Below are 27,605 nucleotides of genomic sequence, written 5' to 3'. Positions count from 1 at the left end.
TATTATAGATAATGTTTATTAAATAAGCCTCTGAGGATGTTTTTCTTGGGCTGCTCTCAAGCATTTTGAAAGAGTCATGTTCCATGTTTGAGGTCCCATGTTTCTTCCTCTTAAACTATGAGCAGCTGTAGCACATGACCTACTTCAGTAGAACCCTGTAATGATTTCCTTCCTTTGGTGGCTTCAGGAGTCCTTCTTCTGCCCTGTGAAAAAAGGGACAAATATTTTAATCCAAGCAAAATGCTAAAGCAGGGTTTGTTGGTTTCAGGGAAGAAACTCAATACAGCTACATCACTGAGAGGAGGCCTCAAATTGGAACCATCTGGGCTGCAGAAGCTCTCTGAGATCTTTGGGGAAGGCATGGATATTCTTGCCTAAGGCTGCAACTCATACACCTGCAGAAACGCAGACATGTTAGCACTCACCCAAGAATGCAGGCTTTTTCACAGAGCAGAGAAGCAATGCCCAAGACTAGCAGAGGCTGGTGCAAATGTTTGGGAAATACACACCAAAGCCATTGTGAAGGTGGCGTGGAGACGCTCCTAATAATATTCTTAATAACCTAAGTGATCCTCTGGGATCCTGTTGGGTTCAAGTTAGACAGAAATGGACCAGATCGCTATCTAAGACCACGTTCTGGTGAGCACAAGGAGGGCAGGATAATCTCGCTTTGGCATTGAGAAAGAGCTCATTTTTTTGTTGTCATGGACCATAGGGTCACATGAATGGTGTTTAAGGTTAAGTGTGTCTGTGTGTGCTTTTCTGGTATTCTTTTTATTAATGTCACTTTTTTCTCCCTCTCAAGGGCATTTAAAAATTGCTGGTTAGTCTTACTTTTAATTAAACGGAGGTATTTTTTAATGGTTCCCACTAAGTAAACCAAAGAGAAAGGTTGTTAAAGACAAAGCAATCATTTAAATATCTACTATTACTATTGCAAATTGGGTCTACCTCTACGTGTGTGGGAGTTTGAATCAACTCTTTTCCAAATAATAATTACTAGGACCTTTTGCTTAATTATCAGGTCAAAGACTAGAAATCTTATCACTTAAATATTCTAATTAAAATCCACTCCAGAAAATAACATTATCTGGAAAGAAAAATGGAAAATAAGGAGTCAATTGAAATGGTATACATGCTGCTGGTGTTTAATAAAGTACTCTTCAAGTGTTAGCACATGAGAAATATGTCATTTTTAGTCTAACTTTTCAATTTATTGCATATATTTAGAGTGGGAATTTTTAGCCTGGGGTCTATGAAGTTACACTAAAAAAAAAAAAAACATTTTGATAGCTGTATTTCAACATAATTGATTTCTTTTGTAATCCTACGTATTTTATTTCCTACATTTACAAACATTATTCTGTGTCCATAGGCATCACTAGACTGCCAGAGAGATCCATGACACCCAAAAAAGTTTCAGAACCCCTGCTTTAGAGTAAAGAAAGGCAATGGTTCCAGTATTGCTATTGTAAATATCCTGAATGGGAATCTCATACAGATTTTAACACAGGTTAAAGATGAATATGTTAGGCAAAAAGTCAACTACTCGGGGAGTTTAAAAAAAAAAAGGAAAAAGATCGAGGTGTGGTTGAAATACAAAGACCCGTGTATTGGGATGAATTTACCATTTCATTTCTGGCTCATCACTTATGGTAATTAATTACAGGAGGAAAAGATCATATCCAATAGCTAGAGATGATCTATGTACCTAATCTTCTGAGAGAATACGTATTTCTTTTTCCAGAAAAAAAGGACATTTATATTTAACACCCAGACTCCATCATTCCCTTCTCCCAACTTTACATTTTTACTTTAAAATATTTTTCAAGCTAACGTGTCAACAGTATAAATTTATTAAATTTTTAAAGAGTAGAAAATATATAATTAAATCATATATGCATATATAAATATGATTTATAGATGTAAAATCACGAGGCTTCCAAACATATTTTAAAGACAGCTAGCTCTCTGATTGTGTTGCATCTCAGTGTTGGAAAGTTTCTCACATGCAGACTTTGTCACAACCCAACTGTGAAGAGTGAGGTAAAATTGTTTCAGTTGGACTCACTTCTTTTCAGATCCAAATTTATATGTGTGAATCCAAATTTTTAACCAAATCTTTGTTCTCTTTCTCTCAAGAAATTTTCACGCTCCTGCCCACGTAACCAGCTGCACGTAGCTAACTCTTCCCACCCCACAAGCCTGACAGCCTCCACCACTGTTTCGGCAACAGGATGAGACTTAATGAAGCTCAGCACACTTCCTACTAAGCTTCCTGTGGAAAACCAGTCATATGAGACTGGGAAATGCATTGCTACAATATGGTCCGGCTTCCTCAGCCAGGAGCCAACTAAAAATTAAATTGATAGCACAGCATGGGGGCAGGGTGGTAGTTTCTCAGTGTAGTTTAGGAACAATATTTTGTTACCTAGAAACTAAAGCTGAGTGTTTCCCTTCAAAAAGACAGGGTTTGTTGTCCCCATGTATCACTGAGGGAATCCCCATAAATAATGTCAATGGAACTCCATGGAAAGAGAGGCTGTCCTATAAGCCTAAATGAGTTAATAGAGTTCTGAAAAACATTGATGATTAGTCTTACGAGTCTGAGAAATGTCCTTAATCCTTCCTCATTGGGCTAACTCATTGTTGACATCAACATTTTGGGCATGGTTGTTCTAAAATTGAAATGGGAATATTGATTTTTTTTAAAAGAAAAAAATGGTTCCGGTTTGCCAGTTTGCAGATCAGAATTCTCAACAGCCAGGATTTGATTAATTAGTTGTTTTAAAGGTATCTGAGAGACTGCACAATAGATAGAGGGCTGGGACTAGAGATTCATCTTCCTGAGTTCAAATCTGGCCCAGGACACTTACTAGTTGGGTGACCCTGGCCAAGTCCCTAAATCTGTTTTCCTCAGTTTCCTCATCTGTCAAATGAGCTGGAGAAGGAAATAGCAAATCACTCCAGTAACTTTCCCAAGAAAACTCCAAAAGGATTGTGGAGAGCTGAACATGACTGAAATAACGAACACAACTAAACGACAACAGACCCTGATGGAACCAGCTATTGGTTTGCTGCTTTCTATTGCCCAAAGACCATTTTGGTTATTCTGATGGAAGTTGGGAAGTGGGCAATTTCGGACTGATTCATGATTTGAAAAAGTATCTCTGCTGATTGGGAGCAGAGGAAAAAAAAAGATCCTGCCAACATGGTCAGGAGGTGATGAAGACTGACTTCCCAGTCCTTTGCTGCCAAATCTTAACTGCCTGAAAACTTACAGAAATGCTTGATTAAAACTAGAATAAAAATCTCCAGTTGCCTTCAGCAAACCACAGCACAAGGGTGGGAAAAACAGTGCCAGGTTGCAGTTTAAGTATAGTTACTTGGCACCTGCTGAAAGCACAGCTCCCTTCCTGTTTAATAATTAATTCAACTTTAAAGCCCCCAAGGATCTGGACTCAGCACCAGCCTCAGAAAGCATTACAGAAACAAAATGCTTCCAGAACTGGAAAAAGGGGAAAGAGAAAGTGAGAGAAAAAGGGTAAGGATGGGAGAGGAAAGGAGAGGAGAGGAGAGGAGAGAAGAGAGACAGTCAGAGACAGAGACAGAGAGAAACATTTCAAGAAACATCACAATGGGCAGGGAAGTGGGGAGAATGGAAATGGGGGAGGGGGGTGGAAAGAACCGGGAGATGGAGAAATTTCCAATAATAAATATACAAAAAAGCAAGGTTATTCACGGCCACTGGCACCAAGACTGCATGCTGCACTATAAGCCAGAAGTCATACATTGGGGGAAAAAAACTTGTTACCCTTAGGCTAGTGGAGACCAAGAGGGTAATGTGCTCAGTCTCTGGAAAAGGAGAAATCCAGCCTTGCTGTTCATTAGTATCCCCTGCTCATTAGTCAAAGAATCACACTGGAAATGGCATCAAAGGTAGCCAGCCCTTCCCACTAATGCTTTCCTCCCTCTATCCCTCCACTCCTCCTTCCCCCTCACCACCCCCCACCCCATTCTTCTTTTGCTGGGGAAGTGTCAGAAAAATTCCCCGGTAATAGGGGCCAAAGAGAAGAAGAATTCGGGAAAACAACCCAAAGATGAAATGAAAAGAGAAGGTGCAGGACAAGTACTGGGTTTGTGCATTAAGAAAGGCGCAGAAACAAGGCAGGGTGTTTAGTTCTGAATATGCCATCATTAAATAGCACCACACAGAGGAAGCCAGGCACATGCAAAGGGGAATTAAGAATCCAGTGAAGTCACTGGATTGTGCTTTTTGATGTCTATGATAAATCATGTGCTTTCTGCTAGTAAGGAACCTAGGCAAATCAAGCACAAAAAGTAACACATTATGGAGGCTCAAAACAGGTAGAAACCATTAAGAAGCACATCCAACCCGCTTTCTCTGCATGAGGAATGAAGAATGTCACCAGAACAAGATGTGTGTGTAACCACCTTTGGCCAGTTAATCTTGTACCTAAACTGCATGGGCTGTTCTTACGGATACCACCAAGCCGAAGAACATACACACATTTTTAAGAAATGGAATATGACAAAAACTGAGAGACTAATAAATGAAGGAAAGATCTAGACAATCCAGTGCACGAGGAAAACTATTTATATACTGAACTGTGTTTACTTTCTTCTTATTAGGAGAAAGGAGAAGCAGCGTAAATTTCATACACATATATCCCTCTGGGATAGAATAAGGTATTTTGAATAACACCACTCATGATATTAAACCATTGAGTTGAATGACTAATTATCCTATGAATTTTTCCTAAGCCTTCAAAAAAGGTTTTTTCAGATCATAAAATATTTAAAAAGTAAAATGTTTTTCAAAATTAGCATAAATTATTAATGTTTTACTTGCATATCAAAACTTCCTTAAAAGAAGTTTTATAGAACTATATGAGTCTCTTTCTATGTTTATTTTAATATGCTAAAATATGTTATATTCCTGTTAAGGCGATGGTGTTCTACTCTCATCTTTTTTTACTCATACTGTATAAATTACCTTGAAATTACAGGAGCTACTCATCTATTAATACTAATAAAGCTCCTCCTGCATCAATACCTTAAAACTGACAAATTAAAGTTTCAAAACTGGAGGCCAATTTGGACAAATCTAATTTTACATTAGTATAAAATTTCCAAAATTGGGAAGAGTGCTTTTATTTCTGTATATGTGAAGATGTTGGTATTTAGTGTCTTATTTTTAAAATATCAGTATCAAACATATGAAGGACTTCTTAGTGTAAGTTTCATAACAAATTTCCTTGATGTAGCTTTGAATCTTTGATTGATACCCCCTTTTCTAGTGTTAGATGTTAGTTCTAGTTAGTGTTAGATCTAGGTGGTACTAGATTTGAAATCAAGGAAGAATCATCTTCTTGAGTTCAGATCTGGCCAAAGACACTTACGAGTGACCCTGGGCAAGTCCCTTGACCTTGTTTGCCTCCGTTCATCTATAAAACAAACTGAAGAAGGAAATGGCAAATTACTTCAGGATCTTTGCTAAGAAAACCCCCAAAGGGATCATGAAGAGTTGGACATGACTAAACAACAGCAACAAATGCATTTTCTGTTGTTCATCCTTTAAAAAAAAAAAAGCCCAACCCTTACCTTCTGTCTTAGAATCAATACTGTGTATTGGTTTGCTCAAAAATTGGTCAAAAATTGTCAACCTCACTCTCCTTTCCAGAATCACCAAAGACCAGTGGCAAAACAAAGTCAGTACTATGACTTGGGATGACAACAAATGCTAGTGTTTGAAAATTTAATTTAATTTAGTTTCAAAATCATCTTCACTCTGAAATTTTCCCTGATTCCACTTGACTTGGGTTCCTTTATTCTCTTTATTTCTCTGAAGACATGAGTACTCATTGATATCAAGCGTTTCTCATATCTGCCCTATATAATCTAGATGTACCTTGGAGTTGAATGGAAGTTGATGTTTAAAGGAAACCCATAGAAAATCCTTTGGTAAAACCACAGATGCTTTGGTGATGAGAATTACCACCAACTAGTTTATGTATTTGTACCCACCTTCCTAAGGTTATTATGAGGTTCAGACAAGATGATGCTTAGCAAGCACTTTGCAAACCTTAAAATACTATGTAAGTGTCTAGGATTTTAAGGTCCTAGACTGAGAGCTGGATGGGATGTTAAAATCGACCTGATCCTTTCTCTCATTTTACAGACTCCCAGGGAGAGGCTAAATTGTTTGTCCAAGATCACACAGGTAGTAAACAACAGAAGCAGGAGTAGCATTACTAAGGTCAGACTATCATATGAGGTAGTATGAAAGTACACTGGACTAGGAGTTAAGACACCTGGGATCTAAGCTTTACTCCACTATTCATCGGTTATGTGATCTTAGGCAAGTCACTTAATCCAATTGCCTAGTCCTTACCACTCTTCTGTCTTAGAACTGATATGAAGACAGAAAGTAAGGACTTAAAAAATTCCAGAAGAGGCAATACTCGCCCAAATAAAAGGGAAAAGACATAAAAATAGTAGTGAAAAGTATATCCCATCAGTGATGATTCTTGAAAACATTAGAAAACATTCCTCCTGAATGTGTGTGCACAGGAGATAATGGAATAATTGACAAAGAGTAACAGATGAGGTCAGAGAAAGTGAGCAAATAGAATTCAGGCTTGGAAAGATTGGCCAAAGTCACTTAACTTCAATTGCCTAGACCTTACTGCTCTTCTGCCTTGGAACTGGAGCTCAGTATTGATTCTAAGACAGAAGGCAAAGGTTAAAAAAACAACAACAATGAACAATTGGCCAAACATTCATATTGTTCCTCTGATCCATGTCTGAACTAAAAGACAATTAGATCCTGAAGCTATGTGGAAATAAAGAGAAGGCCCTAGAGTCCTTAGTTAAAAATCAAAAGAAATTGAGGAATGTCACAAGCAAAAATGAACAGTAACATGATGAACTCAATGAATGTGATTTGGCTGGATCACTTAAGTTCTAAAATAAAAACGAAACACCATAGATGCAAAACCTTGATAACCTAAGCCAACTCAAGCATTCATGGGTTCAATTTGATCTTGGCTGGGAAGGAAGCTGGCAAGTTTCACCCAGGCACCAAGTACTTCACATCAAGGCATATGCCTCAACGCTGAAATTTGGATCTCAAAAGTCCCTATTTGCCTCTGATGGGTTTTTTCTTATAATTTCTTAGAAAAACAGGTGAAAACCTCTACAAACTCCTAAGATGTTAATTTTTTTCCACATTTTAAAGGAAATATAAATGGACATTTTGGTCATTGCCACCATCTTCTAGTGATTTACCAAAATGACTAAAACAAAATGAGAGGAGAGGAATACAGTGCATTCTAGTTCCCTTTGTAATTATGGGTTTGCCTTCTTGACTGTATATTTTCAAATCTATAAGGGTGATATTGCAAATATTACAGGTATATGTACAGTTTGGAAAGGAATGCCTCAGAATTTATTACCATGATAAAACTGGAAGTGTCTATGATATTACTCAATGTGCTCTGGGCATTGCTGTTAACAAAAAGCATATTAAACATCATAAGAGCAGAGATAGCTTCCTAAAGTCTGCAAAGGATGATGGCTAATCTAAAAAGCACCTAGGTTCAATGGAGTATCCGTCTGCCCTACCCAGAGAAACACATTTTGGAAGAATCAGTGGCAAGAAGACTGAGCTGTTAGAACACTCTATGAATTCATAGCATAGCTAATTAAAAAATAATAAAGACTTTTCTTTTGTGGGAAAAAAGAAATAGTAATGAAATTATATATGAGTATTATGAAATGACTTAGGGCAAGTAAGTAATTTTACTTTTCTGATTCTGTTTCCCTCTCTATTAAATCAGAGCATCACATTAAATGACCTCTAAGATCCTGTCCTACCCTAAATGTATGGCCATAGAAAATTTGGAGAGATCACAGTTAGTGCTTCTCTTCCATAATCTCAAGATACTCGTGTTCCTCTGCTTTTCTGCTGAAACATTTTTGGTAAAAATAAAAATAATGTACAAAAAAGTCAGTGAACAATATGGAAATGTTTTGCATAATAATATATCAATAACCCAGATCAAGTCACCTGCCAGCACTGGGAGGAAGAAGGAAAGGGACAGAAGGAGATAATTTCAATCATACCACTTGGGAAAACTTGAGTGGAAATGTGTTATTACATGTAATTGGTAAAAAAAAATGTACAAAATGTTTTTGATGAGTTGTTATTCTTACCTGGGACAGCTAGATGGTACAGTGAGTAGAACACCAGGCTTGGAATTAGGGGGATCTGAGTTCAAATTTGGCATCAGGCACTTACCAGCTAGATGAAACTGGGCAAGTCACTTAACCCTATTTACCTCATTTCTTCATCTATAAAATCAACTGGAGAAGGATACAGCACACAACTCCAGGATTTTTGCCAAGAAGTCCTCATATTAGGGCACAAAGATCTGGACATGACTGAAATGACCAAACAACAAAAACAACATTCTTACCTATTCTAAATAGTCATCAGGCAAGGATGATATTTTCCCAGCCAGTCTGTAATATAATAGAGCTAATTATTTACATATTCCATTCAAACATCTTTTCTTGGAATAAGGGAAAAGCTTAATTATTGCCTTTTCTAAGTTGCATCTTTCTTAGTTTTGCTCTATTTTCCAATGGTTTCTGGATCAGTTAAAATGGTGCTTGAGCTTGGAGCAATTTTATAAAACATTGGGTACCACATTATTTGCACAGGAAGCTTTGACTGAAAATTAAAAAGGAAAAAAAAAGATTGGGTATTGGTTGCTAATTCCACTTCAGGGTGACTTCTTTTCAAGGGCAATTAAATAGCAGCCCCGGTCTGTTAAGTTTAGTGGCAGCTTCACTTGTAGGCGGCGACTTGTCCTCAAGGACAACTTCATTTTAAGGGATGCTGTTCTTTTACATTATGAAACTGAGGGTGCCTTCTGCTCTAGACTCGCTTTTACTTGAATTGATACGGGTGAGTGTATGTATGTTCTCTGACCTTTCTTCTTTAAGAATTAAGTTTTGTATTACCAGGTAAATGCCCTTTGAGCAGAATTCGCATGGAGCACTAGTGACATCCTGTGGTCAGTCTGGTTTAAGGCAGCCTCCTTTTTCTCGGGCAACTTTCTCAGGGAATGGAGGAGCAAAAAGTAGACCTTATTCAATTGTCACTTGTTTTGCAGGTCAAAAGAGAATTTTTTTAAGTAATTCTTTTGCTCATGCTTGTTTTCATGATATGGAGAATCTCTTCTCTTTATTTTTCTCACAGTGATTATGGGACAAAGCAAATTAATTTTTTTTTCAAGGAGGGACGTTTCTTTGAAACAAGCTTCAGTCAAGTCAAAATATGGAAAGAATGCCATGATGTTCAGATGCTGCGGCATGAATAGTACCTGATTCTTGCCATCTGCTCTTTTTAAGTTTCTCTATAATTTGGCTTAACTTGTGGCGCTTGCGGGAAAAGAGGAAAGCTTACGTTCTGAGGGGAGGGGGGAGCACAGCATGCTTTAAAAGACAAACAGTGGGTATTTTGGCATTTTTACACAGCATATAATGCACCCATGACACTCAATTGAAGTCATTTCGTCGTAAATGCCATATTACAGTTGACAGTTTCCACTGGTAAAACACTGAGCAGTCCACACTGAAAAGACTCAAAGAAACAAAACTTGGGGAGCAAAGCCAATCACCAGAGTAGCCTACAAAGGGGCCTCATCAAAACATTTGTCAGGAGTTCAGAATCATAACTCAGCACAACACACATGGTACCATGAGCAACCTGCTCCATTTTAAACAGTAGAGAGCAGGCATTGGAGTTTATGTTGTTCTTCTGTTTATTAAAAACGGATGGGAGCACTTGACAGAAAAATCAAACTTCTGGTCATGGCTCATTAATCTCTGTTGTATCTGTCAAATATATGTGTCTAGAGTTTCAACAAGACCCTAGAAGTGAGATTACTGCTGTGTTTTGGTATTTTCTCTAATTTTGAATGGGAAAGGATGCTGCCAATCACCTAATAGGAGAGAAGGATGTGGAAGCTTTATGCCAGGCTACTGTAATGGTCAGTGGCACGTGAATCTATTTAAAGACCAAAATGGATGACATTTGAGAATTTTAAGCTATAGCCTTCTTCACGAAAGGCAGCAATCCTAAAGCAGATGCAGTAAAAAAAATGTAAGATTATACATATTTCCCAACAAAAAATTGTAGAAACATCCATAGGTATATCACTTTTTTTTTCATATTATTCAAGCTTCTGGAGTGCTGAGGGGACAGCATGCCGGAGTATAGGGTAAGGAAATTTAGGAGCCATACTGGGATCATAGGAACATAGATTTGGATCTTGAAAAGACTTTTAAAAAGCCTTATAGTCCAACTTCTTTATTTTAGAAATGAAGAAAACCGGGGCCCAGAAAGTAACTTGCTCAAGGTCACACTGGTAGTAAGTAGGAAGCAGTGTCAGGTTTTGAATCCAGGTCCTTGAATTCCAAATCCAAGGATTTCCATGTGTCAAGGGACTGAGGTTCCTTTTGCAAAATCAGAGTCAGAACCTTGACATTCCAACTTGTGCTGTTGGTCAGGATCATATTTTCACATGTCAATTCAATTCAACAGACATTTATGTATCTGTTATGCAGAGTACTATGCTAGGCAATTGAAAAGATTAAGATAATTATAATAAAAGCTAGCACTTCCATAGCACTTTAAGGTTTACAAATTATTTTGTAAATATTATCCCATCAGATGCTTACAACAACCTGCTATTATCATGCCCATTTCACAGATTAGGCATCTGAGGCAATTAAAAGTTATTAAATGACTTGTCTAGGGTCACAGAGTGTATTTATGGAAGAAGTTGATCTCAGATTTCCCTGAGTCCAGGTCCTATGATACTCTTTATACAATGTTCCACCTAGCTGATGTAGTTGAGAGTATAAAATCTATATACATAGAACCATAATGAAAAAAAATATATAGACCTTCAATGCATATGACAGGGTCTAGGTGAAGTCTTGGAGACAGCTGGGTGGCTCATTGGGTAGAATATGGTGCCTAGAGTCAGGAAGATCTGGGTTCAAATCTGACCTCAGGCACACACCAGTTGTCTGACCCTGGACAAATCCCTTAACCTCTGTTTAACTTGATCCATTGGAGAAGGAAATGGCAAACCACTCCAACTGTCTTTGCCAAGAAAACTTCACGGGCAGCGCTGGAGTTCTACAGTCCATAGAGTCACAAAGAATTGAACACGACTGAACAATCACAAAATGAGGTCTGAGGAAGGAAAGATCATGTATGGCTGTGATAATCAAAAAAGTCTCCATGGACCAGATGATTCCTAAACCAGACTTTGGAGAAGGATTTTAACAGTCAAAAATGTGGGAAAAGTAAACGAAAGAGTATGAGCAAAAGCACCAGAGGTAGGAAAGTATAGGACATGTGCATGGGGGAAGAGATAGTGGTAATGGGGAAAGTAGTTCAGTTTGGATGGAATATAAACGATTTAGTGGAAAATAATATGAAGTGAGGTTGGAAATATACAACAATATCAGATTGCGATGATCTTTTAATATCCAGCTATGGGTTTTAGGCTTTGGTCAATAGAAAGGAAGAAGGAAACATACATTTATTAAATATTTATGATGTGCCAAGCACTGTACATGTATTATCTGATTTGATTCTGAAAGATAGGGACTATCACTCTCCATTTTAAAGATGATGAAACCGAAACAAATACAGATTAAATGACTTTCCCAGGGTCTGGTAGCTAGTGTTTAAGGCAAGGTTTGAACTCAGTTCTTCATGATTCCAAGCCCTACAGTCCCCTAGCTAATCCAGTAAGTAGGAAATAGAGAACTTTTAAGATTTTAAGCAAAGGGGTAAAAATCTAATTGGTGAACATGATCCAGTAATTCTTTTGCATATAAACTAGGTCCCTCTGAGCTCTAAAATTTATAAAGTCGGCTCTAAAACTAAACAGAAGAGCTGTCCTGGAGAAAGGGAAGTAGTGAATTTTGTATGGATTCTGGTTGGTGCAGAAATATTGAGGAAATCAATCATTTACATAGGGGCTAAACTTAAAAGAGAGGACTATGGATGATGCTTATCCTGAGATTTTTTCTAATTCAGTCACTGTTATGAAGAACCCTTATATGTATATTTCTTCCCTTGCCTAAATTTCTTAGCTAAAGGAGGTCTGAAATTGAACTATCATAAATGTGCAGATCCAGTTGTCCTCAGAGAGATTTGGTTGGCAAGTAAGAAATTATACTAATTTTTCCCTTAGAGGTTCCTTATTTGTCCACACAGACTAAATCAAACTGGAAATTTTCCCACTAAGGACAAACAAAGGGTTTAGACTAGCCTGTTTTGAAATGTCTTGCTCCTGTAGTCTCAATGGGCTCTTAAAAAAAATTTTTTTTAAGCTTATACATATACTCATCATCTCCCAAAATAAGTTATGTCAATTTCAGGTCCCTAATAAACCTTTCTTTCAAAATGGGGCATGGGGTGGGGGAAACCCTCTATCTCTTAGATCTCAAGAGTTTTTTTTTTAACAAGACCACAATATTTTCACCAACACTAACTACTCATAGAAATGATGCATCTGAGAGCTATGAGCAATGGTATTCTGAAGAAGGGTCACTACTGTGAGCCATATTTTCAATTAAAAAAAAATGTTTCTTATTTGCCCACAGCCTGATTTCTTTTAGGCTTGACTTAATTTGCATGATTGAGTTAATCCATGTGTGAAATGCAGTAGGGGGAGACTTGATTGAATGGGTGGCCAGAAAAGCAGTGTTATTAGAACATAAAGAGATTAAGATATGCATTGCTTCCATTTTCAGTAGCCGCCTACAGTAGCAAACAGATAAAAGAATCAAATTGATCATTGCAGTAGGAAAAGAATACACAAGCTAAGCAAGCTGTGTACTTCCTTCAGAGAAAATGGATTTTAAAGGCACTTATTTCTTGCTAAAATATTTCCTAGTCTTTACTTTGGATTTGTATAGGGCAAGAAGACTTTCTCCATATGATCAGTAACTCCTATCTTGCCTTCCTTGTTAGTGGGATAAAACCAAAACTATATTACCTGGAAAGAGATATGCTACCCATCTGATACTTATCTTTACCAATAGAGAAAAGTCATTCTTTAATGTTTACACCACTTTCTGACTCTTCCCCTATAGCATTATAAGACTCAACACCCTCACTGAAGTCAAAGATCATATTAAATTATGTCTCCACATCCCTCCTAAAATTTCCATAAGATTGTAGTTGGAAGGAATGGTATAGGTCATTTAGTCCAAACCTCTTTTTGCACATAATTGTACAGTTCTAGAGACACCAATCAAAGCTTTTAGCCTAAAGTCACACTGATAGTAAATGGAAGAGTTAGGATTTGAACTCATGTCTCCCAACTCCAGATTCAGGGTTCTTTCCATTGTATCATATGGTTTCCCACTTAATTGTGACCAGATTTCTGTAAAAGCTATTATGTTACAAGATGACATGTAAAACTCTACTGCATGACACCTATCGGCTGGAGATGGAATGATGGTATAAACCTGTGCTGAATAAGGAGGAGCTGAAACTACCCATTGGTCCAAGGACAAAGACAGCAGAAATCTGGAAAGAATGGAAGAAGAAAGGATCCAAGACTAGAGAAAAGAAGCAAAATGGTAAAGCACACAAAGCTTATAAATTGAGAAATTACAAAAGAAGGTGATAGAATGATTCACTGATAAAAACAAAGGCAAGGAGCACATCCCTACAGAGTAGATCAGTCAGATCTCCACCACCACCACCACCACCCCAAAAATAACAAGGCTGAACAGAATACCCAATTAGATATGGCATAGGTAAAATAGGATTTCCTAAATCCATGAGTCAAGAAAACTGTACTTGAGACTTTTTAAATTCAATTTCTCCACCCTGAATATCTCATTATTTGTAGTCAAGTTGGCTTTTTTGTGTGCTTGAATAACAGATTTTTAAGGAGGAGGTTGTAATAAAAATCTCATATTAAAAAAAAAAATCAAGGGATAGAAGAGGCAAGAGCACCCCCTTGTGGACTTCCATTTGGTGGCAGCAATTGAAACAAGGGACCCAAGAATTCTGACAAGGGGGGAAATCAGTGGGGGCAGAAAGCAGTGACCATGGGCTTTTCTTTCAAAGGACCAAAAAACTGCTTAGGAGCACTGAAACAGGTTCCAGAGAATTGTTCATTGTTAACATTGATAAGTGCCATTAGCACTACCTGAAGTCAAAGTTTATTTCATTATTTCTACTAGAAATGTTCTACTAGAACATCTAAACCCTTGGAGAGTCCTAGAGTTGGAAAGACACTTAGAGGTCATGTAGTCTAATATTTGAAAGCACTTAATGTTACTGATAACTTCTCCATGACAAAAGAAACCGCACTGATGCACATCAATAAGCTTCCAATCAGTTGAGTCAGTGGCTATAATTTTTTTCCTTAAAAAAAAGTTTCCAAGAATAGTCAGCAGTGACATGGGTGATGTTTGGACCTGTCCACTGGGAGCAGAGGAAAATCTTTCCTCTCCCTGCTTCCCCCTCCCAGACTGCTAATGGGGACCTTTCCAAAGCTGTTAATTGGCAGGGCTCTTCATCCTACTGTTGCACTGGGAGATTTCTTTAGCTAATGTTACTATCAAGTTCATTCAGGAAGTCAATCTTGCTTATGCATTGGGAGGAAGAAGCCCCCAAGAGGAGGAGAGCTGAGGAGGAGGAGGAGAGCAGACATTACCTCCTGACTTTCAATATTATTCACCTTTCAGTGTTTGCTGGGGATTGGCAATCCCTAAGCCTCTGACATTTGGCATCGGGATCTGTAAAGTATATGTTACAGATACTATGGCATCACTTTCAAGGTGCTTCACTGTCGTGGTATGAAAAGATAAAAAAAAAAAAGACCTGTTCAGAAATAAAAATCAATCAACAAATATTTACTGAGTAACTATCCTACACTAGGCACTGACTAATTTTATTCTCAGAGGCCAAGTCCACATATTCTAATCTACTTTTTTAGATTTTAATTATCTGATTCTTCTATATAACCTAAATTCACCAGATAATTGTAAATTCAGTTGTGATTTATACTTGATTCACTAGGAATCAGGAATCTCTTGGTCAGTGAGCCAGAGATGCTCTTCAGTTTAATTTCATTCAGCTCTAGGCAGATTTTCTAAAATTATCCTGTCTTTAAGATTGACAAATACAATTATGAGCATATCTAAAAGCATTCCTGTGTAAGAAGATACAGGCCCTAACATTCTCCCAGAGACACCCTTGACTCAAGACTTCCCTCTGAGATACCACTTTAAAAAGATGGAGAAACAGAACGCTATGGAGATGGGCAGAGATAAATTCTTGGTGGGTAGTTCTTGACCATAGGAAGAGGATCTTGGAGGCAATGGTAATAGTGTTGGGACATAGGTCTTTTGAGATCTGGAAAAAGGCAGCATATGCTGATGGGAATTCAAGATCCAAGTCAATGGTAAATTTGGGATTTTCTTTCCTTTCAAGTTTCAGGTTTAAGTATTTTTTTTTATCACAAAAGAATATACATTAAGTAGTTGGTATGATTCACTCTTAGGTTTCCCAAAGGATGATAGGCAGAGAGGAGGAAACCAACCTAGGAAACCATAGAACCAGCCTAAAGGACATAGGAGGAAAAAAAAAGACAATAAATAATAAGGGTTATGGGAAGCAAGTGAGAGGTTTTAAAGGCTGTTTTAAAATTCAACATGAGCCTCTAAAAACACGGTAAGTAGAGCAGTAGTTAAAGCACTAACCCCTGGAAGAGAAGCTCCTTGTTTAACAATAGTGGGAAACTAAGATGAAAAATCTGGCCTTGTTTATAGTGAAACTGAATCCTGAGGCTCCTTTCTGGTAACACTCATAGTATATAAGCAAGAGCTGAAGGCCACTTTAAGGTGAGAAAGAGTTTTTGTTATTTATTCTTTGTTTTTGAAGAGGGCTCGCACATGAACTGGATAGAAGAGAGGCAGAACTGACAAAGTGTTCAGTTTTACTGTCTCTTCAAGAGTCATCAAAGTCCAGTGGCAAGACAAAAGTCAGGACACCTGGCGACAGCCCCAGACATGGTGGATGACCTCGGTGTCTTTGATGTTTGATCAAGCTCCAAGCACTCCACAGAACTAGCTTCAGCTGCCTTCATGGCCTGGTGGAACAAACTGCTCTCATGGACCCATTCCTTTGGTTAATGAACAAAGGAACGCCCCATTTTGTCCCATCCTATGAAGTTGTAGCAAGAATTGTAGAAGGACCACTGGGCCAGGAAATAAAAGATTTCATCAGCAGGGAGCTGTAGGCTTAAGCATGACATAGCACAGTGCCTAGCACATAGTAGGTGCTTTACTAATACATGCTTATTATTGACCATAGATAAAGTACAATATTCTCAAAGCATCATTAGAGGGAAGTTTTGGCCATGGATGAGCCATCTCAGATGATTCAAAAATCAATAGAACCCAAGCTAGAACTGTTAACAACTTTGAGAATATTCAAAGGGAAAGTTATAGGCATCATTGATATAAAAAAAATTGTGTGTGATCAAGGACACAAGTAATACCCAATGAAATTGTGCGTTAGCTGCGGGAAGAGTGGGTGGAGGGGAGGGAGGGAAATAATGTGATTATTGTAACCAAGGAATAATGTTCTAAATTGACTAAATAAACTTATTCAAATGGAAATAAAATAAAATAAAATCTGAAAAAAAATTGTGTGTGTGTTACTAATTGTTTGGTATTTTGTGACCAGGATACTTACTATTAAAGAAGTCTATCCAACAGGGGCTATTTCTCAGATTTACAAGTGGAGGTTCATGCCAAGAAAGAAATAGGATATCTTCTTCTGAAAGGTAACTGGGATCTGTGATGCCACGGGCATGAGGATTATAATTATTGTGTTTTATTAGCTGTCTTTAAAATAACAAATCCCTGGATTTACTATTTAAGTATTCTTAGTAAAAGAGTTCAGCTGGAAATTTTGGCAACAGCTATTTTTTTTGGCTTCTATTTCTATATTTTCCTCAAAGCTTCTATTGCATGGTCTTTTTCAACCTGTTAAACATAAAACTGAGTTTGGCAGTGGCAGAGATTTTCAGCTGACACCAACTGCAATGAGCTACAATGCTTCTTTATCATTATAAAACTATTGATTTTACAGCTCAATGATACAAAGTCCTGTTGTATGCAGACTCCAGAATATGGAACTGAATGTGAAAGATAGATAAAGTGAGTGAAGCCAAAGTCTCAATAAGTCTCACAATTGCCAGCTCCTCTTAGCAACTCCCCTGTACCTTGCTGAGATCTTGGAAATAAAATCGGCACTAAGTGCCAGAAAATTCAGCACCTTACACTATGCCCATTTTTCAAAATGCTTTGAGTTTAACGAGCTGGTATTCTTGTATTGTCATCTTGATGAAGAATTTTTTTTAAATTTTACATGAATTTTGGAAATTTTCTGTATTCAAGTAACGTAAGTGCCATTAAGTTCATTGAACAATTACTAGCATTGAACAAATACTAATGGATATATTACTAAGAGGTAGAAAACTCAGTTGTTTGCAATATCAGAATGAGTTGGGATGCAATTGTGCTGGGTTCATTATCTGACAAAGTTGATATATACATGTGTGTATATGTATATATCTATGGGTATACATATATACACAAAGATATATGTATATACTTTATGTAAAAATAGAATTTATTTTCATTATCATGACAGATGTATTAATTGATTTTTAAATATTTAATATATGTATTTCTCATACTATTTTCAAAATATTTTCATGTCTCTTTGTATTTTCCTAGTTTCTCTGACATGTTCAAATACAAGTTGTAAGGGGTATACAGAATCACACAGTGAAATCATGAAGCCTAGCTGTAGATGGTTGGAAAATTACATCAGAAAGCACATTTGGCTGGCAAGCACCCATCAGACCTAGGTTAATTAATTTACAGCTAGGTGGCATAGTAAATAGAGCACTCTATCTGGAATCTGGAAGATTGGAATTCAAATGCAGCCTTCTCTGAGAAAGTCACTTAACCGTGTTTGCCTCAGTTTCCTCATCTGTAAAATGATCTAGAGAAGGAAGTGGCAAACCATTCCAGTATCTTTGCCAAGAAGACCCCAAATAAGGTCATGAAGAGCTGGACAACAACAAAAAATGGATTAAACCCCTACTAGGTGCTAGGTGCTGAGAATACAAAAAAAGAAAGGGGGCAGGTGTCAGGAAAACTAGAGGGAAGAAGTGGAATGTGCCCCCTTAGGCAGTGCCAAGTTCTGTAGAGACAGCAATCACAAGCCAAAGGACAAATGTTGTATGTGTACAACAATGTCATATGTGTATATATTGGTCTTTTCACACACCTTGAGTTCATGGTGCCATGGCACTGATTCTTATTTACAAGCTCTCTTCCAACACGAAGAAAACCTTTTTTTTTTACACATATGCATGTATAACCCATGGAATGTTTCATTGACATTGGACTACTGATATCTGGCCTGATATTCCAGGGAGTAGATTCAAGATGGTTTATTGAGAGTCTTAAAAGTTAATGGTTGGAGAATACAATTCTCTGATGCACAGAGGGGTGGAATGGTCCTTCATTTAGCCATTATACTCCTGCTTCCCATGGATCAAGCTCCCTGGAGTGCAATAATTATCCTCATCCACCTATCTTACTTTTCTATGGGTATCTGAGGAAACGGGTGCCTCAGGAGACCTTGGTTATCACCTTCATTTGACCTTAGCTGTGCCACCTTGGCCAAGTTTGTCTTTTGTCAGTATTAGATCTAAGCTTCTGCGATTCTCTAGACAGAAGTGAAGATATGTTATATGTAGGCAGCCAGTTGCTAATTCTGTGACTCTATCTGACTATAGTGGGAGGCAATCATTTTTTACCCATCCCTAATAGACTTGCTATATCTCTCCACACAGCACCTGTTCCAAGACTTTTCTCTCCTCAAACATCTCATAGCACCCCTTTGCTTCTAATTTACTAAAAATATTAAGGACATTTACTAAGCATATCCCATTCCTCCCCTTCATCTTACAGCAGATCTTCCACCTCTATCTACTCCTTCACATCAGAAGAGTTGCCCTTTTCTAGACAACTCCAAATCTTCTACATGCACTCTAAATTCTATGCCCCGACAATCTCTTATCTAAATCCATCCACTTTACTTGCTTGCACACACACACACACACACACACACACACACTCCTATGTCTCTTCATCCTCAAAAAAAAACCTTTACCTGTTCCTAGGATGGTGGAATCTCCATTAGCTGTCACCCCACATCTCTCATCCCCTTAGCAACTATATTCCTTGAAGAACCTTCTCTGCTTGGTGCCTCCAATTCCCCTTTCATCTAAACCTTCCGTAATGAGGTTTCAGATTTTCTGATTTGGCTGAAACCATCCTCTCCAAGTTACCAGTGATGTCTTAATTGTGAAATTTAATGATGTTTTCTCAATCTTCATCCTTCTTGACTTCTGCAGTAGTTGACATGACTGATCATTTTCTTCTGTCTGGATTTTGGGTGTTTGTATGACTTTAATTTTTCCTATTTCTCTTCCTATCTGACTGATCTTTCTCATTCTTTTTTCTTAGTCTTTCATCCATGCTATGATGCCCATTAACTTTGTAAAAACAGGGGGCAACTTGGTGGCTCAGTGGATTGAGAGCCAAGCCTAAAGACAAAAGGTCCTGGGTTCAAATGTGGCCTCAGACACTTCCCAGCTGTATGAGCTTGAGGAAGTCACTTATCTCCCATCACCTAGCCTTTACCACTTTTCTGTCTTGGAACCAATACATAGTATTGATTCTAAGGTGGAAAAAAAAAAGGCTTAAAAAAAACTTTGTAAAAACAAAAGGCATTAAACTTTTTAAAAGTTGTAAATACTTAAGTTCAAAGAAGAAAAAAAATTTACAATCCACGTGTAAATTATATATCTTATTCTATGCTAGAAAGAATCACATTTACATTCATAATCAGAAAAACTCCTCAACTATTTCATAAGGTTCCTTTTTTTCTAGGGACTCCAAGTCAACAAAATATCCTTTTAAGTAAGTAGGGGGAGAGAATGATCATATCCATTGTCAGCTGAGTTATACCTACCGGACTTTCATAGGATTAATCCAGATCTTTGAATTTCAAATCCATAATTCTCATGCATTCATCTTTACTCAATTTCAAATGTTATTTTTCAATACTGATAAAAATTGGCTCCCAATAAGGCATATAAACTAAAAGTCAGAGACCTATTTTCTGTAGTCAAGGACTGGATCCAATTTTTCGGCACAAATATGAGGAAAACTCCTGATATATTCCAAGAAAGATCTGCCAGCATAATTACTAAAGGGTTGGGCTCTAAGTGCTATAATTCTGCTGGAGGAATTTCTCAGCCTCTTAAAAATAAAAAACAAAAACAAAAAAAAATAGAAAAACTGAGCAATTATTTGTCTATCAGAAAACTGAAGACTTCATTCAGTGGAAACATCAAAGCAGCACTGGAATTTTCACCTTGATTTTCAGTCATTTCAACTGTAATCAATTTAGCTTTCTTATTTAATTATAAACTACTAAAATGGGGAATCATAGCTCACATCTTATGATAATACTTTGTATTTTCATAAGCAATTTTTATTCAAAGCTTTCATTTGACTTTATAAGTATACTCTGATAGCATTTCCATTACCCTCAGTTCTGGGAAAAGAAATTGATAGAAGGGCAGATTGTGACTTATCCAAGGTCACATAGTGCCACAGACAGAATTAGCTTCACACTCCCAATTATGCCAATCATTGGCCAGCAGATCATATAGTTATTTCATTTGTTCATTTCATATGTAATCTCCAATTCTGAGCTATACTGAAAAAAAGAAAAGGGGCATTCTAGCCTTTGGTCGAGTAACAGAAGAAGCCAGTTATTGAAGTTGATTAACTATAGTATGCTCTGGGATTAAAAGGAATTTTAAAAGACATTTTATTGGAAATATTCTTGATTTAAAGAGGTACTTCAAGAAGTAATCAACTGTTTTACTGTCAGGTTGAGATAATAGTCATTTCCCAGCCTGTATAAACTCAAATAATATCCATATCAAGTATAAGCACTGTAAGAATGTAGCATTTTAGAACAAACTGACTGGAAAGGGGCTTTTGAAATTGTGTATTCTATACAACTAAAGACCCAGGAGACGGATAAATCAAGAGACAAGATAAATATAAGAGTGAGAAAACCCAAGGAGACAAATTTTACTAGGACCAAACTAATTTGGCTAATGCAGGGGACAGGGAAGGAAAGGGGGATGGAGAAAACAAGGAAAAATAAATAATTGAAAAGAAATCCCTACTAACTTAAAACATAAACTATGATGACATGATTTCAAAACTTCTGGTTAATTTAGCCATTTTACCCACTCAACAAGGAATTCATAACACCAGTTGTCTGACATCTCATTGATAAAATGACTATTATTTGACTGAATTGCTTTCCCAAATATAGGGTTTTTTAAGTGCTTACCTTCTGTCTTAGAATCGATCCTAAGCATAGGTTTGTAGAGCTGCAACCAGAGCCTGATCTGCTAGCATGTTCTAGAGAAGAAACTTACATCTGCCCTAACATTGGAGTCATCCCGTCACCAAGATGCCAGACTCTTCAAGCAAGGGAGCGACTGTCTATCCACAAAGCAGCATCCAAAAATGAATGTTTTGTAACTGCTCTAAATTTGAGCCCACTTCCCCCCCGAGGCCAGAGAATGATTTGTCCTTGCTTTCTTGTCATAGCTTCTAGAAATGTACTCTTTTGTAAAAGCTAATTGATGCTATTTTTTAAAACCCTTCTTCTCTGTCCTAGTAACAACTTTAAGACTTCTGGACAAGAGCTAGGTGAACTGGGTTAAATGACTTGCCCAACATCATACAGCCAGAAGTGTCTGAGGGCAGATTTGAATCCAGGTCTTCCCAATTTCAGGTTTGGCACTCTATCCACTGGGCCACCTGGCAGCCCCTGGTGTCCTTTCCTTAAGTGAAACTGGGGAGCTAATCATTGGGGATTGATAATGGAAAGAATACAGCAGAATGTCTGCTTGAGCTCAGAGTAAGAGAAAACAATCCCAATCCTTCAGTACTAATTTTAGAACACCAAGTGGGTAATAGCAGCTCTGCTCTGGGGACTCAACTTACAGAGCGAGGAAGGATTGGGATAAGGACCCCCAGAGTATATAAAGCTACAAATCAATAAATCAATCAACAAACATGATTAAAAACCATTATGTGTCTGGCACTGTGCTAAATTCCAGTCTAATTGCCTGCCCTAACAATGAAAAACTGAATCCCCCAAAGAGTGTGATCTGCCCAAAGTCAAATAGGTAATAAAGTAGTAAATATTTTTAAAACTAGTAAATAAAAAAATAAATTAGTAAAGCCAGGATTCAAATCCAACTTCTCTGACCTCCCATCCATTACACTCATAATTAAGATCAGTGGGGGCAGCTCGATAGCACAGCGGAAAATGAACCAGACCTAGATTTGGAAGGAAATGGGTTCAAATCTGGCCTCAGATACTTCACAGACATGAGACCCCAAGCAAATCATTTCCCCCTGTTTGCCCAGCTCTTGTCCTTCTGTTTTGGAGTCCTTACTACGACAGAAAGTAAGAGTTTTTTTAAAAAATCAGTAAACTGAAATGTCAAGAGGGATACCAATCAATCGAGTAATCAACGACCATTTAGTAATTGTTTGCTATCTGTTAAGGTCTAAGCTAGGCAAACACACACAAAAAGAAACAGTCCTTGATCCAAAGAAGTCTATATTCAATTGACACTGACACTCTGTGTTTCCTCATCAAATTCACCAAGAGTTTATTAAGCACTCATATTTACATGGTGATGTGCTATCACTGTACAATTAGATATATGGATGGATCCTTGACTTTTTCTAGTTTACTCTAAAAAAAATCAGTAGTTATTGAGTCTACTGTGTTTGTTCAAGGTACCATGAGGGACTATTAAAGATTACAAGACATTCTCAGGCCTCCCATGGACGATCTTGTTAGGGAGGAAAAACATAAGCATAAAAAGATTCCACATTATAAGCAGTCTATGAGAACATGAAAACAGCACTTGAATGCACAGAAAATTGTACAAATGATGAATAAATTAAATATTTAAATTAAGATAAACACGCATGAGTTTCTTTTTTCTTTTCTTCTATCGTATTGTGCATCCCTATAAGGAGAGTCAAGTGAGATCTATTTCATTTTCATTTAATTGGCATTAACAACTAGCCTTTTATATAACACAGTGAATGTTAAATATCTTTTTCTAGTGTCTCTTTTCTTCGAAGATTTCTATTCTGATAGAAAATTGTAAGGTATAAAATACCAATATTATGAATAATATTGTGAATTTATAACTTTCCCAAATCACCTTAATATGCACTGTTTATTAAAGAAAAAAAAAAGAATGTCCATTTTCCCCCAATTTATAAGCATTGGAATATGCCTAACCTTGGTACTTCCCAAGGAAGTCAATAATAGATGGGATTTTTTTTAAACCCTTACCTTCTTGCTTAGTAACAACTCTTAAACAAAAGGGCAAAGGCTAGGCAATGGGAATTAAGTGACTTGCCTAGTGTCACACAGCTAGGAAGTATTTGAGGTCAAATTTGAATCCAGGTCCTCCCAACCCTATCCTCTGTTCCACCTAGCCACCCCACCCTGTTAGATATTTTCAAAAACTTGTTAACTGCTTAACATAATTATCAAACCACAATTGTTATGATAAGAAAATAAGTCTTACTCATTGTGTTCACAGTTTCACATCCTTAAACTCTACCATTTGTTTTCTGTTTTGGTCAGCAATAAGGTACTGCATATATTTATATTTCATATTTTCTTTCTAGTTTTCAACATATTCAACCATCAGACATTTACAATTCATGACACTGTTCCTATATGATAGTGTTATTTTTCTTATTTTGTAGACAGAAACCTAGGAATGTGGTGTGAATTCCCTGAGTTCTTGTAACATATTAGTGACAAAAAAAAAGAAAGAAAGAGAGAGAGCTGTCTGTTCCTCACTACTAGATCAGCAATGGGGAATTATTTTTAAAAACTTAATCCTGATTGTCACTGATATAAAGTACCTGCATGTCTACCTGCAGATATTTTTGATTTTTTGAATGAAGTTTTCTGTGGATCAATGATGACTAATGATTTTTTAAAGGTTTCCTATCCCTGAACTACACCATACTTCCTCCCTACTGGAAAATCATTCTAAATGCCCTGATTCAAAAGAAACTTCAGTTATACAAAGTTGAGGATACTTCTATAAAACTTCAAAAAATAAAGGGTACCTTTGTGGCTACATAAAAAATGCCCAACTGCAAGAACTTGTTAAAAAATGTTTAACCTCATTTTTCATTTAGTGAGTAATAAAAGTGGAAGGATGAGAAAAGATATAATCAAGCAATAGACTCAAAAATAAGACTTATCTTGGTTTTCAGGTTCTGCAGACATATTGCACATGCCCCTTTAATTACCCTTCCGACACCTAGGTGTGCAGAGGCTTAATGCAAATAACTGGTTTTCTTTTTGATGAAAATAATGTTTACTTTAAATCTAGGGCTGTAGCAATAGTATGTCAGTTATTTTTGCACCAATAGTCCTTCTAGAAGCTCAGATTAAAAAAAAAACACCTCCAACACCAACAGCTTTTTGAAGAACACAGCAAAGGCTATTTTGCACAAAGAAAGAATGTTAGTGCTATTTTAAAAGTTTGAGATCAAATGAGGCACTTTGTAAATCTTAAACCTTTATACAAATATTAGTTATTATTGTGATTAATCATAACCTATATATTATGTACTATGTTTCTATGAGAAATACATTTATGCTAAAACATGATAATATTCTATAGGAATATCAGGATGGCTAAGCAACTAGAATAAGAGTGATGATAATAATATCATGCCTTCCTTTCTTTCTTTCTCTTTCTCTTTCTTTCTTTCTTTCTTTCTTTCTTTCTTTCTTTCTTTCTTTCTTTCTTTCTTTCTTTCTTTCTTTCTTTTTTTCTTTCTTTCTTTTTTCTGTCTCTCTCTTCAAAAACCCTTTCCTTTTGTCTTAGAATCAATACTGTGTAGTGGTTCCAAGACAGAAGAATAGTAAGGATTGAGCAATGGGAGTTAAGTGACTTGCCCAGGGTCACCCAGGTAAGAAGTGTCTGAGGTCAGATGTAAACCCAGGACCTTCCTTCTATAGGTCTGGCTATCCATCTACTGAGCCACTTCACTGTATCCTTATGCCTTTCTTTAGTAGTTCTGCAAATATTATCATTTGATCAATTAATCAGTCAATTAACAAATATTCATAAAGTACCTAATATGTGCTTTGAAACAAAAAAAAGTAAATAATTCCCAACCTCAAGGGGTTTTATATAAATCAATTAACAATCATTTTTTAAAAATAGAAATGAATCATAAAAAGCACACATAATCATTTATTAAATGATTTATTAAATGCTTACTATGTGCCCAGAATTGAATCTGGAAAATAAGATATACATAAAGAAGTAGCTACAAACACACACACACACACACACACACACACAAAGGAAATAGAGAAGGGGAAGAAATAAACAAGAAGTTGTGGATCAGAAAAGTTGATGTGGGGTATGGCATTTGAGCTGAAATCTGAAGGAAGTTTAGGATTTTAAGAGATGGAATTGAGTGACAAGTGTGTTCCAAGTTATTCCCATTTTATAGGTGAAGAAGGAGAGGCCTAAAGAAGATTTGCTCACGGTCACACAACTAATTAGTCACAGAGTCAAGAATAGAATCTAGCTCCTTGAAGGTCAGTGATCTTTCTATAATATCACACTGTCCCTGCAGTCTTCATAATATACACCAGTATATTAAGCTGTATATGAGCATATTTCCTCAAAGCCAGTAATTACACCATCAATTATTTGTCCCAAAATAATCTATTATCTTTTAAGTGAAAGGAAGTGACACTCGCCAAACAATGTTCAGGATGGAAATATACTTAATAAAATGTTGGTACTTATCAAATTCATAAGCCTCATTTTCAAACAATTGGAGGATATTTCAAAATTAAGTTCAATTTCTAAATATTTTCACATTATGACTAAAGATATCTTATAGAAAAAAGAAAACAAACTCTTTAGGTCATAAAGTCAAATATAAGGAAAGAATGGAAATCTACTTGAAAGGAAAATGATATAAATGAATACCGTCCATCTTTTGGATCCATTAAGAAAGTTCCTTTGGTTGCTGGAAATACTGGTAGCTAAGAGTACTAATACCAAACTCAGCTTAATCTTTAATATATTCTGAAGGCTTTCTTCTGAAATCAATATGGGATGTTGGGGCAGAAGTGGTGGCAGAAATAGAAAAGGTTGGGCTCTCATTGTGTTTAAACAATTTGCACAATTCTACTATTTCTCTGGAGACAAAAAAAAAAGATAGAAGGTAACAAGACCTAAATTGAAAAGGTTAAATTCTAATCACAACATTAAATTATATTACTTTTTAAGAAATGATGTAGAAATTTTCACACTGTCTAAATGCTTGTTTAGAACTACAATATCAAGTAGTACAGCTACATAAAATCTCAGAGCTTCCTGGCCATTTTTTTCTGCCTTTAAAGACCCAAAAGGGTTTGATTCTGCTCCTCAGCCTCTAGGTATGAAGAGAGTTGTGACATACCTCCCAAATCCCCCCACGTGTCCACCTACGCAGCACCCAGCTCTAACAATTACAAAAACATTCATGTTTTTCCATCTGGGCATGAATGAATATAATGAGACGAAATGTATTCTTTCCAGGTGATGTATTTGTTGAAATTCTGAAAATATTTCAAAATAAACATCTGAATAAATTCACTAATTTGAAGTTTGCCTCACAGTTCTGGAAGGTGTGTTTGTCATACTAATTCTTCTGCATTATTTAGCACTCCCCCTTCATTGGTACACAAAATTAAATCACAAACAATTCCATACACTTGGGAATCCTCTTGTAGAAACGTTCACTCACTGCATTTTGGAGTCCAAGAACAATTGCAAGTCTTTAAACACTTAGTTGAGGCAGTAATCAATTTGGAGAGAACATGGGTAGGCGTAGTGATTACACCACGCGGGTCATTCTTGGTTAATATTTACTGTGTGTTCCCAATAGCCAAAGCACTGTGGAGAGCTTGCACACAGTCCCCATGGACGATTCTTGGAAGCAAAAATTGCCATTAGATCTGCACAAGAAGCCACTTACCTCTGAAGTAGACAAATTGCAGAAACTTTTCTTCAGAGAAGAATCATGTACTGAGGAGTCCTTGCGTCAAAGTTAAAGGAATCTTCCAAATTGGAGGGAAGATGTCAAGAGGCAGCAGAGAGCAGCCCTGGATATAACGTCTGGGTGCTACAGGGACAGTTCCAGTGTCAGGCTCAACAAAGGCTTTTGGCAAGGTGGCTGGTACTTCAGCCCTGTAAATCACTACACAACGAGGCCGA

The 27,605-nt window shown here is 36.9% G+C and overlaps 1 long non-coding RNA gene across 1 annotated transcript; it reads right to left on the bottom strand.

Annotated features, from left to right (window-relative positions):
* LOC103103379 (uncharacterized) lies at positions 1 to 27,605 on the bottom strand. The gene is made up of 2 exons (XR_471287.3): positions 27,367 to 27,605; positions 1 to 203 (listed from the first exon to the last, which is right to left on the bottom strand). It is a non-coding gene; the product is annotated as an uncharacterized LOC103103379 (long non-coding RNA).

The sequence above is a fragment of the Monodelphis domestica genome, chromosome 8 (genome assembly GCF_027887165.1).
Source record: "Monodelphis domestica isolate mMonDom1 chromosome 8, mMonDom1.pri, whole genome shotgun sequence".
NCBI classification, from domain to species: domain Eukaryota; kingdom Metazoa; phylum Chordata; class Mammalia; order Didelphimorphia; family Didelphidae; genus Monodelphis; species Monodelphis domestica.
Note: the sequence above shows the minus strand (reverse complement) of the source record. Positions and strands in the feature narration are given on the sequence as shown.